The following is a 16,295-nucleotide window of genomic DNA, read 5'->3' as shown; positions in this document are numbered from 1 at the left end:
GGGGGGATGGTCACGCCACAATCCCTGCTCCTCCATTCTCCTCTTGGGATCTTGGGCACGCACGCACACACGCCCAGTGTGAGTTTTAAGTCACCGGGTCTGGGATGCGAACTGTGGTCAACTACATGGGAGTCCAGTGACATAGCCATTACGCTAACTGCTGGTTCCCAGTATAGTATGTTTTAAAAAAAAAATTATTTAATTTTATTTATTATTATTATTTTTTCAGTTTACCAGGGCGAGAGAGAGAAAGTAAGAAAGTAAGCCACCACGTCTGTAGACCATGTGGGATTTCAGTGCCTTAACCACCATGTTGGTTTCAGAATGAATGTTTTCTAAGATTTTTGAAGCTGATATCATTTTTATCTCTAAATTTAAAAATAAAATATAAAAATAAATCTATTCACTACTTTGCTTATTAGTGTATACTACTTTAAAGAAAACAGTAGCAAAAATCCAGAAAATATTAAACTTCTATGAATCACAGTTCCCTTTCACATTGTACCAGAGTTGTTCTGTATGATCAAAAGGGTAAGGAAAACATGATATTCTATGGTTTTTGAGATTAGATTTTAAAGGATACTACATTTTAAAAGATACTACAGCTTCAATCTTGGTGATTCTTTCTCTCGTCTCTCCTGCCCTCTTCTGTCCCCCCCAACCCTCCTATCTCCTCTTTGCTTCTATCCTTGGCTCTCTTTCTCCCTCTGCCTTTCTTTCTCTACTTATACTGGGAGTAGCCAGCTGCCATGTTGTCAGTGGCTAATGAAGAGAACCATGCTTTAAGGAACGGAATCTTCTTGTCAGTGGCCTTGTAAATAAGCTTGGAAGCACATCCACCAGCCCCCAGAAAACTTTCAGAATACTCTGCAGTCCTAGTCGGCAACTTGACTGCAACCTCATGAGAGATGCTAAGCCAGTTTTTTGTTTTTTGTTTTTCTTTTGAGACTCCTTGGGTTGGTCATCAATCTGAGGCTTAAGTTGCTGATATCATATTATTTATTTATTAGAATTATTTAACTTTATTTATTATTATTACTTAATTTGCTATAGATGTGCACTCACAAGAGAGAAGGAGAGAGTGAGAAAGCAAGTCTAGGATTTGAACTGTGGTCAGCAATGTGTAACCCCAGCTCCTTAACCACCAAACCGCCTGCAAGTCCCACTGTAGTCATGTTTAATGGTCATAGGAACGAAACACAGAAACATGTGTCATTCAATGAGACAGACTAAGACAGTCATAGGCTCTGTTCAGAGTAGGCTATAATTAAGGTGAGAGGGGATTTGGAATACAATGGAGTCAAATAAATCAATTAATAGAAGAATACAATAACAAAAGATGGAGGTTTCTGAGAGCATTTCTTGCATCTCAACTGTCATTGTGATCTCATTCTTATGATTCTTTCCTGAAATTGCATTCATTCTAAAAAAAAAAATCTTCCTTAATTCAAATACTTTTATCTGCAAAGTGATTTAATATGTTTTTTTTTCATTTTTGCACTTAATTCGATTCTATCTGTATGTTATCACTGACAACATTGTTTGACACCTCTATCTTTTAAATACACTGTAGGTGATGATTAGAGCAGTGTTATTCCTATGACTTAATATTGGATCTGACACATAGTATGTGGTTAGCATGTATTCCTTCCATTTAATTAAAGAAAGCGTTGAGAAATCTTACAGTGGGGTCAGGAGATAGTGTAGTGGTTAAGGCGCTGAATTCTCACATGGCTGACCATGATTTGTGTCCCAGACCTGGTGGTTTGCTTTTGCACTTTCCTTTTCTCTTTCTCTTTCTCAGTGGTTGGATAGGAAATATTAAGAAATAAATAAAAATAAATTAATAATTCTTAAAAAAAAGAAGAAGGCTTACAACAAAGAGCAGAGTTGCATTCATGGAACTCAGGGTCAGACGCATAACTAGCCATTTTGTTTTTTGTTTTTCTGTTTTGTTTCATTTTGGTTTCGTTTGTTGAGAGAGATTTTTGCTATTGGGTGTGTGTACTCACTGGACAGACAGAGAGAGACAGAAAGACAGAGAGACAGAAAGAGAGAAATCACTCCCCAGGGGAGATGGCCATGCCGCAATCCCTTCTCCTCCAGTCTCCTCTTAGGATCTTGAGCACACACACAGGTGCACCTGGCATGAGTTTTAAGTTGCTGGGTCCAGGATTCGAACAATGGTCAACTATGTGGGAGTCCAGCAATACCACCAGCTGCTGGTCTCCAATAACTCCCAATTTTGAAGGGAATAGCAAAGACAAGGTAGGAACCCCTAAGAGAAAGGACCCAAGTATAAGCCACAGAATATAAAATGGGAGCTTGTGTACAGCAAGAATACAGAAGTCCTGTCTGAAAGTTAAGTGTGATTAGCTGCTTGATCATGTGGATACAGAACTCGAGTTCTTCATAACCCTTTTAAAAAGGGCAATATTTATTGCAAACACTTCAAATGGTCTGAGTCAACAGAAAGAAGTGGACTGATCTGTAAGATACTGAGAAGGAGAGAACCAGATAGTTTATATATGTAGTTGATTCTGAGTAAAACCATTACAGATAGAGGTAAAATTTTAACACTACAAGAGATAAAGAATCCCTCAATTTGAAAATAATCTCCTTTTTGTTTATATCATAGTAAGGGTTTCTAATAAGAGAAACACAATTTAATCCTTAGTTACATATGGCTTTGAGAAACTGATTTGGGGAGAAAAGACTTTAGGCTGGACCTAAAGCAAAGTATAATAAATTAATGAACCATAGCATTAGAATAATTAGTTATCACTGCCAACTTTAATGATTAAAGGAATTTTTTATTCATGTCAATTATTTATTCATGTAATTCATTACATCTTTATCTGCTGACTTTTTCTAAGGTTTTCACTTACAGACTAGATATTTTAAAAGTACGTATTTTTTAGATCAGCAGTTGGTATAATGGTTACTTCGCTAGACTGCCATGTAGTTGAACATGATTTGAATCCTGGACTGGCAGCATAAAACTCATGCCAGGCTCATGTATGTACGAGTCCAAAATCCCGAGAGAAGAATGGAGGAGAAGGGACTGAGGCATGGGCATCCCCCTGGAGTCTGATTTCTCACTTTCTATCTCTCTATTTCTCTCTGTCTCTCTGGCAAGTGCATGTGGTCTCTATATTGCTCTCTACCTCTCTGGAGAGTGTACCAGACCTATAGCAAAAATCTCTCTTTATAAAAAAAAAAAAGGACTTATTTACAGAAGACACAAGTGCTGATAATTTCCTAATACTCCTATTTTAAATCTTTACTCATAAAATTCATTAATGCTAGAGTTCCATTACCTGAGTATCACCATGAATCACGGTAAGTCAATTTCTGGTCTCCCTCATACTTCCATCCAGAATAACAAGAAATTCAGTAGTTAGTTGGCATTCAACATGAATCTCAAGATCTTGAAAATGGCTATTTTTGATCCAATTAAATCTGATGTGTACTAAACAAGTAGCAGGCTTGTCACTGCTGCCCCCCCATCATTATTAAACTATTCAACTAGATTAAAACAGATAATGTTGGGGACAGCAGGTGTCATGGTGTTTAAGGGTGTTGGACTCCCACGTGGCTGTTGCAGTTCAATTCCCGGATCTGGCAGCTCGCTTTCTCACTTTCCTTCTCTTTCTTTCTTCTCTTTCACTCTGTCCCTCTCTGATTAAACTAAAATAAATAAAAAAATAAAGATAAATAAAATAATTCTTTAAGAAAAAATAATGTTTCTAGTATGTGGAATATGTAGAGTGAGTGTTTGTGTGTGTGTGGGTGGGTGTGTGTGCTAAAAAGGATATATCATGGCAAGTTTTCATATGCTTCTGCTTTTGAGTTATTTGTAAAGCATTTTTATTGTCTCATATATATGTTTGCATGTATTTAAATTATCCAATTTTTGACTAGTGAACTGCACAAATGGTCAGGTACAGCAGAAAGATTACAGCTGAAGTGCTTGTACCTATAAGATCTTCGTGAATGGAGTTTGTTTTCTTAATCATTGAACTGAGTGACATTAATTTGCTGCAAGGGACAATTGTTTTTGTATCTCTACTCAGATTTTAAATCAATAGATGTTTACTTTGTCAGTGATATGCAGTTGGCAATGACAATGAGCGGTACCAATGACAATTTAAGGAGTTTTCCTTCAGAATAGATAGTAACTCAGAAAGAGCACTTACAATTTAAAGAATGACTCAGGATGAAACACAGATAAATAAGGGTCTTTTAAAAATTTTATTTAGTAAACATAATACTTCTAAAATATAGTGTAATTCCTTTTAAAAACTGGGGCATTTATAACTAATTAGATCAATGAGCAACATTTTAGAGTTTTGATGAACCCAAGCAAATCCTCCTCTCTTGAGGGAATTGTATAATACAATAGATTGATTGAGTATATATCCAAATAACTATGGATGTGTTTAATTCTGTCCTATAAATTTTGAAGCAAATTAAAATTGATTAGAATATAAACAACATATTATAAATACACTTTGTCTTCTTGCTAAGTTTCAGACTAAATTTTCTTTATTACTCTATTAGAACTTAATTTCTAAGCATTTATTGTTTTGAAGAAATGGTATTTGCAGATCTGCTCTATAAAATCTAGACTTAACCACTTAGTTAGTGTAATAATTTATTTATCTTTTTCCCTGACACTCATGACCACATACATCTTATTACAATTATTAAAGTATTTTAAACCCAAGAGAGTGATATTATCAATACATAAAAAGGAAGGAACGTAGAAAATAAATATTATTGTGAGAAACCCTTTTCTTGTGATAAGTGTTAAGAAATAACTTTGATAAAGTAGATGTTAAATTATCAGTAGAGATTTTTCCATCTCCAGACTCCTGGCTTAAAGGACACTGAAGAAGGACCCACCCACCACACTGAGGAAGGGCCCACCCACCACACTGAAGAAGGACCCACCGGGAACCAGCAGTTAGCATAATGGCTATGTTGCTGGACTCCCATGTAGTCGACCATGGTTCGCATCCCGGACCCGGTGGCTTAAAACTCACGCCGGGCGTGTGTGCTTGCGTGCCCAAGATCCCGATAGGAGAAAGGAGGAGAAGGGATTGCTGCGTGACCATCCCCCCTAGTGGGTTATTTCTCACTTTCTGTCTCTTGTCGGGCGCGCGCCGCCGCCCAAAAAAAAAAAAAAAAAAAAAAAAAAAAAAAAGGGCCCGCCCACCCCAGCTCCAGTTTCAGCACCCCCAACCCCAGTGATTCTCTCTCTGTATGCAAGGACTTCCCCCAGCTCTCCAGCACAGCCCATTTCCATCTCCAGAACCCTGTCCGAAAGGACACTGAGGAAGGACTTCCTTGCCCCCAGCTCCAGCTTCGGCTCCTGCAACACCAGCGACCCTATCTCTATGTCAGCAAGGTAGGCCCTTTTTTTCCCTTCTCTTATTCTTTCTTTTGTTAGTTTCCCACTCCCCTTTACCCCACAGGACTGCCCCCAGCTCTCTAGCAGAGCCCATTTCCATCTTCAGACCCCTGGCAAAATTGCAATTGCATGGTGAGTGACTTTTTTTATTCTCTTTCATACTCTTTTCTCTCTGTCTTATATTGTCATCTCCTACTAATCCTATATGCACCATAACGGCCTAGACAGGTCTAGAATCACAATTTTCAAATACCTTGGTTTTGTGATGCTCCCTGAGATCCTTGCTTTTACTTAACCACTTGCAAGAAAGGAAAGACTGCCCTTCAGACTCCTGAATAGATGACTCCTCCTGTGCAGACCACATTGTAAAACACAGCAGAAGAGAGACTTCAGCATACATCAGTTCACAGTAAAAGGGAAGCACACTTGTTCCCAGTCAAAGAAACATTCTCCAAAAATGTATCCAAAAGTGAATACCTCTTCCCATGGCTAGAAGTAGAAGAGTCTCAGGACTGAATAAACCAGGAAATATGTCTCCATCAAAAGAACACAATAACTCCCCTCTATCTCTTGAAAAAAACAGAAGATGTTACCAAAACGTCAGAGAAAGAATTTAGAGAATTCATGGCGAAAAAATTTTATGAGCTGGAACAGAAAAAAGACAACGAGCTACAAGAGATAAGGAAGTCCTTCCATGATTTGAAAGATGAAATGGACACACTAAGAAAGAATCAGATGTAACTATTAGAGATGAAGTCTGTAATACAGGAAATCAAAAATTCTCTCAAAAATATTAAAGGTCAATTAGACCATGCTGAAGATTGAATCAATGATGTAGAAGATACAACACCTCTGACCTAAAAAAAAAAAAAAAAAGAGAGAAAATAACAAGAAAACATGAGGATAATATATGAGATATTAGACTCCATTAAACGTCCAAACATCCGAATAATTGGTATCCCAGAAGGTGAAGAAACTAATAAGAGCATGGAAAATCTATTCCATGAAATCCTGGAAGAAAACTTCCTAAGCCTAGAGAAGCACTCAAACATCCAGATCCAAGTAATACAAAGGACTCCGATTAGAATCAACCCAAGAAGATCTTCCCCAAGGCACACCTTAGCCAGACTGACCAAGCCCACAGATAAAGACAAGAAGCTAAAATTGGCAAGAAAGAAATGAGAAGTGACTTACAAAGGTCATCCCATCAGGTTAACTACAGACCTTTCAACAGAAACAATACAAGCAAGGAAAGAATGGGAAGACATATTGAAAGTGTTAAGAGCAAAACAATTTCAGTCAAGATTATTATATACAGCAAGATTATCCTCCATATGGAAAAAAAGATTAAAATCTTCTCAAACAAAACCTGAAAGAATTTGCCAGCACCAGACTAGCTCTTCAAGAAACTCTGCAGAGAGTCCCATTCCAGGAAAACTAAGAATGGACAGCCAGAAAGACAACCAAGACAATGGCTAACGTAAAGGTAAGGACAAGTCCATAAATATCAATAATAATATTGAACGTTAATGTATTAAATTCTCCAATTAAGAGACTGGCTGAATGGATTAAAAAAAAAAAAAAAAAAGAAAGAAACCCTCTATCTGTTGCCTACAAGAAATGCATCTCATGGAAAAAGACACAAATAGACTAAAAGTAAAGAGCTGGAAAAAGATATTCCATGCAAATGGGCACCAAAAATAAAGCTGGAGTAGCGAAACTAATTACTGACAAGATAGACTAAAAAAAAAAAAAAAAAAAACTGTTCAAAGACACAAAGAAGTACACTATATTATAGTTAAAGGGTTAGTGCATCAGGAAGATATAATGTTAATAAATATCTTTGCATCTAACACAGGAGCACCCAAATGTGTGAGGGAAAGACTGTTAGATCTGAAAGAAGAAATAGACTGCAACACATTAATTGTTGGAGACCACAACACTCCACTATCTCCTCTGGGCAGATCATCTAGACAAAAATTAAGTAAAGAGATAAAGTATCTAAATGATACCATAAATCAAATGGACTTAACAGACATCTATAGAATTTTCCACTTGAAAAACACTAGATATACTTTTTTTCTCACCCCCACATGGAACCTTTCTGAAGATTGACCACATGATAGGGAACAAAGCAAGACTCTCAGATTCAAAGTCATAGAAAATATATCCAGCATCTTCTCTGACCATGATGGAATTAAATATGATTTTAATTTCAAGATAAATCCTCGAAAATACACTAATACATGGAAAAAAATAATCTACTCCTGAATGACTTTGCAACTAGTGAAGAAATTAAGACTGAAATAAAAAGATTTGTAGAAACCATTGACAATGAGGACATGAGTTCCATAATCTTTGGGGACACTGCAAAAGCAGTCATAATAGGGACATTCATAGCAATCAGTGCACATAAGAAGGAAAGAAGGCAAATGGATCACCTAACATCATGCCTCAGAGAATTGGAAAAGCAGCAGCAAAAAAATCCAAAAAATTCCAGGAGAAAAATAATAAAGATTCGAGCAGAATGAAATGAAATAGAAAATAAATGAACTATACAGAAAATAAATGAAAGTAAAAGCTGGTTCTTTGAAAAGATAAACTAAATCAATACACCACTAGTGAGACTTATTAAGAAGAAAGGAACCAGGTAAATCAAATTTGCAATGAAGATGGCAATATAACAACAGACATAATGGAAATACAAAACATCATTAGAGGATACTATGAACAACTACATGCTAATAAACAAGAAAATCTGGATGAGAGGGACAAATTCCTGGTCACATATAATCTACCAAGATTAAATGAGGAAGATGTAGAAAGTCTCAATAGGCCCATAACAAGCCAGGAGAATGAATCAGTAATAAGGAACCTAACCTTTAACAAAGAAAATTCGTGATCCTGATGGCTTCACCTCTGAATTCTACATAATTTTTAAAGAAGAGTTAACTCCCATTCTGCTCAAGTTATTTCGAAAGATCAAAAAGGGCACAAGTCTCCTGAATTTAATCTTTGAAGCCTCCATCACCCTTATCCACAAAACAGATAGAGAAAGAGAAGGCAAGGAAGGAAAACTATAGATCAATATCTCTCATGAATATAGATGCAAAAATTCTCAACAAGATAATTGTTGAGCAATTGGGAGCCAGCAGTTAGCATAATGGCTATGTTGCTGGACTCCCACATAGTCGACCGCAGTTCACATCCCAGACCTGGTGGCTTAAAACTCATGCTGGGCGCGTGTGCGTGCATGCCCAAGATCCCGAGAGGAGAATGGAGGAGAAGGGATTGTGGCGTGACCATCCCCCCCGGGGGGGTGATTTCTCGCTTTCTGTCTCTATGACTCTCTCTGTCTGTCTGGCAAGCGCATGTGCCCTATAGCAAAAATCTCTCCAAAAAAAAAAAAAAGATGCTAGCAATCATATCCAGCAACATATAAAAAGATTATACATCATGACCAGGTAGGCTTTATACCAGGGATGCAAAACTGGTTCAACATCCGTAAAACTACAAATGTAATACACCAAATTAACAGAAAGTAAGATAAAATCATATGATCATATCAATTGATGCAGAAAAAGCATTTATTGGATAAAACATCCCTTCATGATCAAGACTCTCAGCAAAATTGGCATAGGAGAATCATTTCTCAACACAATAAAAGCTATCTATGAAAAACCCATAGTGAACAGCATCCTGAGTGGAGAAAAGATGAAAGCTTTTCCACTAATAACTGGTACAAGACAAGGATGCTCACTTTCTCCACTCCTTTTCAATATAGTACTGAAAGTCCTCGCCAATGAAATCAGAAAAGAGGAAAAAATAAAAGGCATTCAAAGAGGAAATGAAGAGGTGAAGTTATCTCTACTTGCAGATGACATGATTTCATACATAGAAAACCCAATGGTATCCTTGAAAAAATTCCTGGAAGTAATGCATGAATACATTGAAGTTGCAGGATATAAAATTAACATACAGAAATCTATAGCATTTCTATATACGAACAGCAGGCAGACTGAGATAGAACTGAAAAAAATAATTCCAATTACCATTGCTAAAAAAAGTATAAGATCCCTAAGAGTAAATCTAACCAAAAATGTTAAAGACCCTCACAAGGAAAACTACGAGAAGCTAAAGAAAGAGTTGAAAATGACATAAAAATGTGGAAGGACATCCCATGATCCTGGATTGGAAGAATTAATATAATCAAAATTGCAATTCTACCCAAATTAATCTACATATTTAACACAATTCCAATCAAAGTTCCAGAGACATTCTTCACAGATCTATAAAAGACAATCATACAATGTTTCTGGAATTATAAAAGATCTCATATTGCCAAAGCAATCCTGCACAAGAAGAGGGGAGTGGGTGGCATCTCATTCCCTGACCCAAAAATATACTACAAATCTGTGGTAATCAAAACAGCATGGTATTGGCACAGAAACAGACAGGTGGACCAATGGAAGAGAATAGAGTCCCCAGAAATAAACTCCCAGACATATAGCCAACTTACAAAATACCATAAGGATTACCACCATAGTCTAGGTCTAGTGATTTTTTTTTTTTTTTTTGGAGAAATTTTCACTGTAGGGCGCGTGCGCTCGCCAAACAGACAGATAGAGACATAGAGACAGAAAGCGAGAAATCACCCCCCAGGGGGGATGGTCACGCCGCAATCCCTTCTCCTCCATTCTTCTCTCAGGATCTTGGGCACGCACGCACACACACCCGGCGTGAGTTTTAAGCCACCGGGTCTGGGACACGAACCGCGGTCGACTACGTGGGAGTCCAGCGACATAGCCATTACGCTAACTGCTGGTTCCCTAGTCTAGTGATTTTTTACAAAGGGAGCCAGTCAATCCAGTGAGAAAAAGAAAACCTCTTTAGCAAATGTTGCTGAAAAAACTGAATATCCACCTGCAGAAAGATGATTCTGAACCCTACCTCTCACCTTTGGCAAAAATCAACTCAACGTGGATCAAAGATCTAAACCTAAGACCTCAAACTATAATACTGCTAATGGAAAACACTGGGGAAACTCTGGGAGACATTGGGGTAGGCAAAGACTTCTTAAATAAGACCCCCATAGCACAGTGGATAATCCCCAAAATTGACAAGTGGGATTATATCAGACTAAGAAGATTTTGCATGGCAAAAGACATAGTAATTAGTGTGAACAGTCAGTCTTCAGAATGGGAAAATATTTTTGTAAACTGTGTGTCAGATAAGAGACTGATAACCAGAATACAAGGAACTCAAGCAGCTGTTCCATAAAAAGATGATCAACCCTATTAAAACATGGGAGAATTAGTTGAAAAAAAACACTATCTAAAGATAACATCAGAATAGCCAAAAGGCATCTAGAAAAATGCTCAACAACCCTTATTGTAAGGGAAATGCAGATCAAAACAATAATGAGATACCACCTAATCCCAGTCAGAATGACTAAGATTAAAAGAACAAAAAATGATTAAGAGCTGCTGGGGTGTGGTGAAAGGGGAACTCTCTTAAACTGCTGGTGGGAATGTAAATTGATCCAGCCACTGTGGAGAACAATTTGGAGATTACTCAAAAATCTACACATAGAACTTCCATATGACCCAGCAATCTCACTCCTTGGTATCTAACCAAAGCACAGAAGAATTCTTAATCAGAAAAGAATGCTTGCACATTGTTTATTGCAGCAGTATTCACAATTTCTAAGACATGGAACCAACCCAAATGCCCACAAACAGATGAATAGATTGAAAAATTGTGGCACATATAGTCTATGGAATACAACTCAGCTATAAAAAGCAAGAAGACTCTGGCTTTTGACAGAAAGTGGATGAATATGAAAAATTTACTGCTGAGTGAAGCAAGCTAGGCTATGAAGGAGCGACACTGTATGTCTCCACTTAATATATGCTGAGTGTCTGCACTCTATGACCGAAACTGAGTGACTAAAGGCTATAGAAACTAAGTAAATGGTTTTTAATACCAGATACAGTGTGGGAATAAGGTGGGTGAAGGAGTAGAGGAGAGTAACTTTCTAGTATGGTGAACTGGACTGGTGAGAAATGTACACATGTCAGAATATTTATTTTGTAAGCTAAGTAATGTGATTATATAAAATAAAAAGAAAGAAAAAGAAAGAAAATTAAAAATTATTAATAGAAACTTATTACAGTAGTAAATGGTACTAATGTATTTGTTTTCCAAGTTCATTCCTCACACAGTTTTAGTTTCTCCCATTATGAGGGCAAGAGCCATCTCTAACACTTTATGTACATGGCTAATACAGGTACCCATAGAGCAAAGGACTGCATCACAAATGTTTATACTAGATGTATTTAATAGAACTCATATTTCAGTAAGGTTTGAGAATATGGGTGTTCAGTACTAGATACTTATCAGAATGTTTAATATGCTTATGCACATATGAAACTGATAAAAGTTAAAAATATATTCAATCACAAAATTTTTTAGCAGAAGACATTTCACTGAATACTTAATTTCACCAAATTACAAAATGGCATAAGGACTACCACTATAGTCTAGTGGTTAAGGGAACCAGATCCCACATGGTTGACTGTGGTTTGAATTCCACTCCTTTGATTTGAAGAACATACCAGGTAAATACATGTACCTCAAAACCTGAAAGATGAAGAAATGGAGGAAAAGGGATTGTGGCATGACCAAATTCCATTGTAGAATGCTTTCTTCTTTTCTCTCTGTCTCTCTTTTTCTCTCTGTTGAGCATATGTGTGCTCTGGCAATTCAAAAAATTAGAATAAGTGGTACCATTTAACTATAGCTTAATTATATGAGGCCACAATTTCTTTTTTGAAGAGAGAATATTACTATAGGGCATGTGCACTTACTGGAGAGACAGATATATACAGAAAGAGAGAAAGCAATAAATTACCCCTATAGTGATAGTCACACCATAATCCCTTATCCTCCATTCTCCTCTTGGGATTTTGGGCACATTCGCAAATGCACACCTGCCCCCCAATGAATTTTAAGCCACCAGTTTCAGGTTCAGGGTTTGAACTATTCTCGACTATGTGAGTCCAGTCAGTGATGTAACCATCATGCTATTTGATGGTACCAATTATTTCTAATTTTTTTTCTTTTTTTTTTGGAGAGGCTTTTTTTTTTTTTCGCTATAGGGTGTGTGCGCTCAACAGACAGACAAGAGAGAGACCTAGAGACAGAAAGCGAGAAATCACCCCCCAGGGGGGATGGTCACACCGCAATCCCTTCTCCTCCATTCTCCTCTCGGGATCTTGGGCACGTATGCACACGTGCCCGGCGTGAGTTTTAAGCCACTGGGTCCGGGATGAGAACTGTGGTCGACTATGTGGGAGTCCAGCAACATAGCCATTGAGTCCAGCGACATAGCCATTATGCTAACTGCTGGTTCCTCAATTATTTCTAATTTGAAATAGTCTCTAATACTGTTAAATATTTGTAAGCATCAAGTTTATGTATCACTATAAAAATATATAAAAGGATTATTTGAAAAATAATTTTAAATCACACCATTTAGAAAAAGCCATTTTATTTTAGTTTAATTCTTTTGCTTAATTCTTATCATTATACACACCTAAACTCAAATCACAAGTACATTTGAAACATTTAATATTCAAAACTATAAGTTTATGTAATTCTATATAATTATTTAGCAGTTTTGTAATCTATAATCTCAGTTTAAGATAGGTTTTTTTTTTTTGTTTTTTTTTTTTTTTTTGGAGAGGTTTTCGCTATAAGGCGCTTGTGCTCGCCAGACAGACAGAGAGACATAGAGACAGAAAGCGAGAAATCACCCCCCAGGGGGGGATGGTCATGCCACAATCCATTCTCCTCCATTCTCCTCTCGGGATCTTGGGCACGCACGCACACGCGCCCAGCGTGAGTTCTAAGCGACCGGGTTGGGGACACGAACTGCGGTTGACTACATGGGAGTCCAGCAGCATAGCCATTACACTAACTGCTGGATCCCAAGTTTAGGATAGTTTTTTGAGAGGTTCTCTAGTGATGAAGTGCTCAAGAAAGTGTAGATAAAATTCATCAAAAAAAAAAAATGTGAACAGGGATCAGCAGATGGCCAGAGCAGTTACATCATTCAATTCCCACATGGACGATGGCAGAGTGCTTGATCCTATGACTTGAAATTCACACCAGGTGTGTGCCAGTGTGTGACTGAGATCCTTGGAAGAAAATAGAGAAGAGATTGCAGCATGATCATCACCTCTAGGTGGGAGGATTTCTCACTTTCTCTCTGACTGTGCCTGTCTCTTCCTCTCTCCAGTGAGCACATGCTCCCTACTGCAAAAACCTCTAAAAAAAAATGAACAAAAAACACAATAGTCATACAATCAATACTAGTTGGGGTAATATCAACAACTAGCTTCATTCATCATAGCTTCAAATCAGAACTAACTCAAATGTTTATCACCTTTTGAAAAGATAACATATATATCACAGGACATGTATTATTCAGGAATAAAAACAGCTCAACTACCTGTCGGTATAATGAAACAGATAAATCTTAAAGGCATTGTGCCAAGTAAAAGCAACTAACCTCAAAGGATGACATACTAGGACCAGCCAGGGCATTAAGTGGTGGTTAAGACAGCTGGATAACACACTACTAACTGCATAGTTAGAGTTCCCAGATCTGGTGGCTTGTAAAACATGCCAGGCGTGTGTGTGTATGTGTGAGTGTGTGTGTCCAGGATTCTGAAAAGAAAGAGAAGGATTTGCAGCATAATGAATCCCTGTGGCCCCATGGGATTGCTTTCTCACTTTCCCTTTCTCTCTTTCTCTTTCTGGCATATATGGCCTCTGGCAAACGTTAAAAAAAATACTACATGATCTCACTAGTAAGTAATCTAGAATAAGCAAATTATTATGATTTTAAAGCAGATCGGTGGAAACAGCTGATGGTGTAATGATTACGTTGCTAGACTCCCACATAACTGACTCTGGTTCAAGTCCCCTATAGCAAAAACCTCTCAACAAACAGACAAACAAACAAACAAAAAGACCAATGTTTGCTGGGGTTGATGGAAAAGACTGACTACAAACATCATGAAGATTTTTTTTTCCAGTTTTTTTGCCCTCACTCACTTGTGCTTGCCAGAATGAGAGTGAAAGAGAAAGTGAGAAATCACCCCCCAGGGGTATGGCCATGCTGTAATTCCTTCTCTTCCATTCTCCGCATGGGATTTTGGGCACATGTGCACACAACCTGATATGATTTTCAAACTGCTGGTTCTGGGACTTGAACCGTTGTCTGCCATGTGGGAGTCCAGAGTTTTAACCACCATGCCACTTGGTGGTCCCCATAAAGAACTTTTTAAGATGATAACAATATCCTGTATCATAATTATGATAGCCTTATATGACTGCAAAAGTCATATACTTATATGCTTAGAATTAGTAAATTTAATTTAACATAAATTTCCCTCAATAACTGTGTTTTATTAGCAAACAAACACCTCCTTCAAACACACATGTCCTTACGAGCCCATTCCCCCATGTCCTGCAATTGTAGCACTTGGCTCTGACAGTATTTATCTTTTGTTGTAGATTTTTAAAATGTGTTTATTTCCCCACATTAGAGTATCCTTTTAGAGAAATACAAATATTTTCTTACCTTTCTATGTTAGTTCCTGGCAACAAACTGTCCCATAACATTTCAGATAACAAAGGATTCAAGGAAAAAAGTCTCTGGAGGCATGTAGTGTATCTATGAAAATGCTTGATTGAAATTTCAGAAGAGATTAGAGACTACATAAGGGAGCTGTTAGTCATAGAATTAGTTACACTGGTCTGGCTTGTGGTGAGAACCTATGGTAAAAAATTCTAAAATATCCTATTTCAAAAATTTGAAACTTTTGAACAATTTCTATGTATTGAGTTGTCAGAAAATCATGATGCATTTTTAAATATATTTTTATTAAAATTATTTCTTTTTGTATATACATTCAATCGCATTGTTTAGCTTAAAATGTGAACATTTCAGTATGTGAACATTTCTCGCCAGTTCCGTTGATCAAAATATCTTCAGCTGAACTGCTAGATTTCAGTTACTCAGAGTTTTCCTAAAAATAAGCTTTATTTATTATTTTGTGATAACAAGGAGTCTTGGTTCCTCTAATACTTTTATGCAGTGACAAACTACAACTACACTAATAAATGCCAACTGGTCACTGTGAAAAAAAAAAAAAAGTATCTTCAACCGATAACACTACACTTCCCCATCCCATCAATGCTCTACCTTCGTATCCCTTCTTCAAATGTCCTTCATTAGGCTCCCCTCCTCCACATACACCTCATCTGACATTCACATCCATCTCTTGTTTTTGTACAACTGTTAGTCAATCAGCTTCAGTCATAGCGTGCAGACATTCAGTATACGTTATATGGGGACATACAGTGTCTCTCCTTCATAGCCTGGCTTGCCTCACTCAGCTGTAAATCTTCCATATTCATCCACTTTCTGTCAAAAGCCAAGGTTTTCTTGGTTTTTATGGCTGAGTAGTATTCCATAGAGTATATGTGCCACAGTTTTTCAATCCATTTCTCCATACGGGGGCATTTGGGTTGGTTCCATGACTTAACAATCATGAAAAATGCGGCAATAAACATCGATGTGCAAGCACTTTTCCAATGAAGAATTCTTCTGTCCTTTGGGTAGATACCAAGAAGTGGGATTGCTGGATCACATGGTAAATCTATCTGTAGATTTTTGAGGAATCTCCAAATTATTCTCCACAGGGGCTGGACCAATTTACATTCTCTCCAGCAGTGTAAAAGAGTTACCCTTTCACCACACCCCCGCCAACACTTACCATTTTTTGTTTTTTTAATCTTAGACATT

Source organism: Tupaia chinensis, unplaced genomic scaffold (genome assembly GCF_000334495.1).
Source record: "Tupaia chinensis unplaced genomic scaffold, TupChi_1.0 Scaffold000388_1, whole genome shotgun sequence".
NCBI classification, from domain to species: Eukaryota; Metazoa; Chordata; class Mammalia; order Scandentia; family Tupaiidae; genus Tupaia; species Tupaia belangeri.
Note: the sequence above shows the minus strand (reverse complement) of the source record.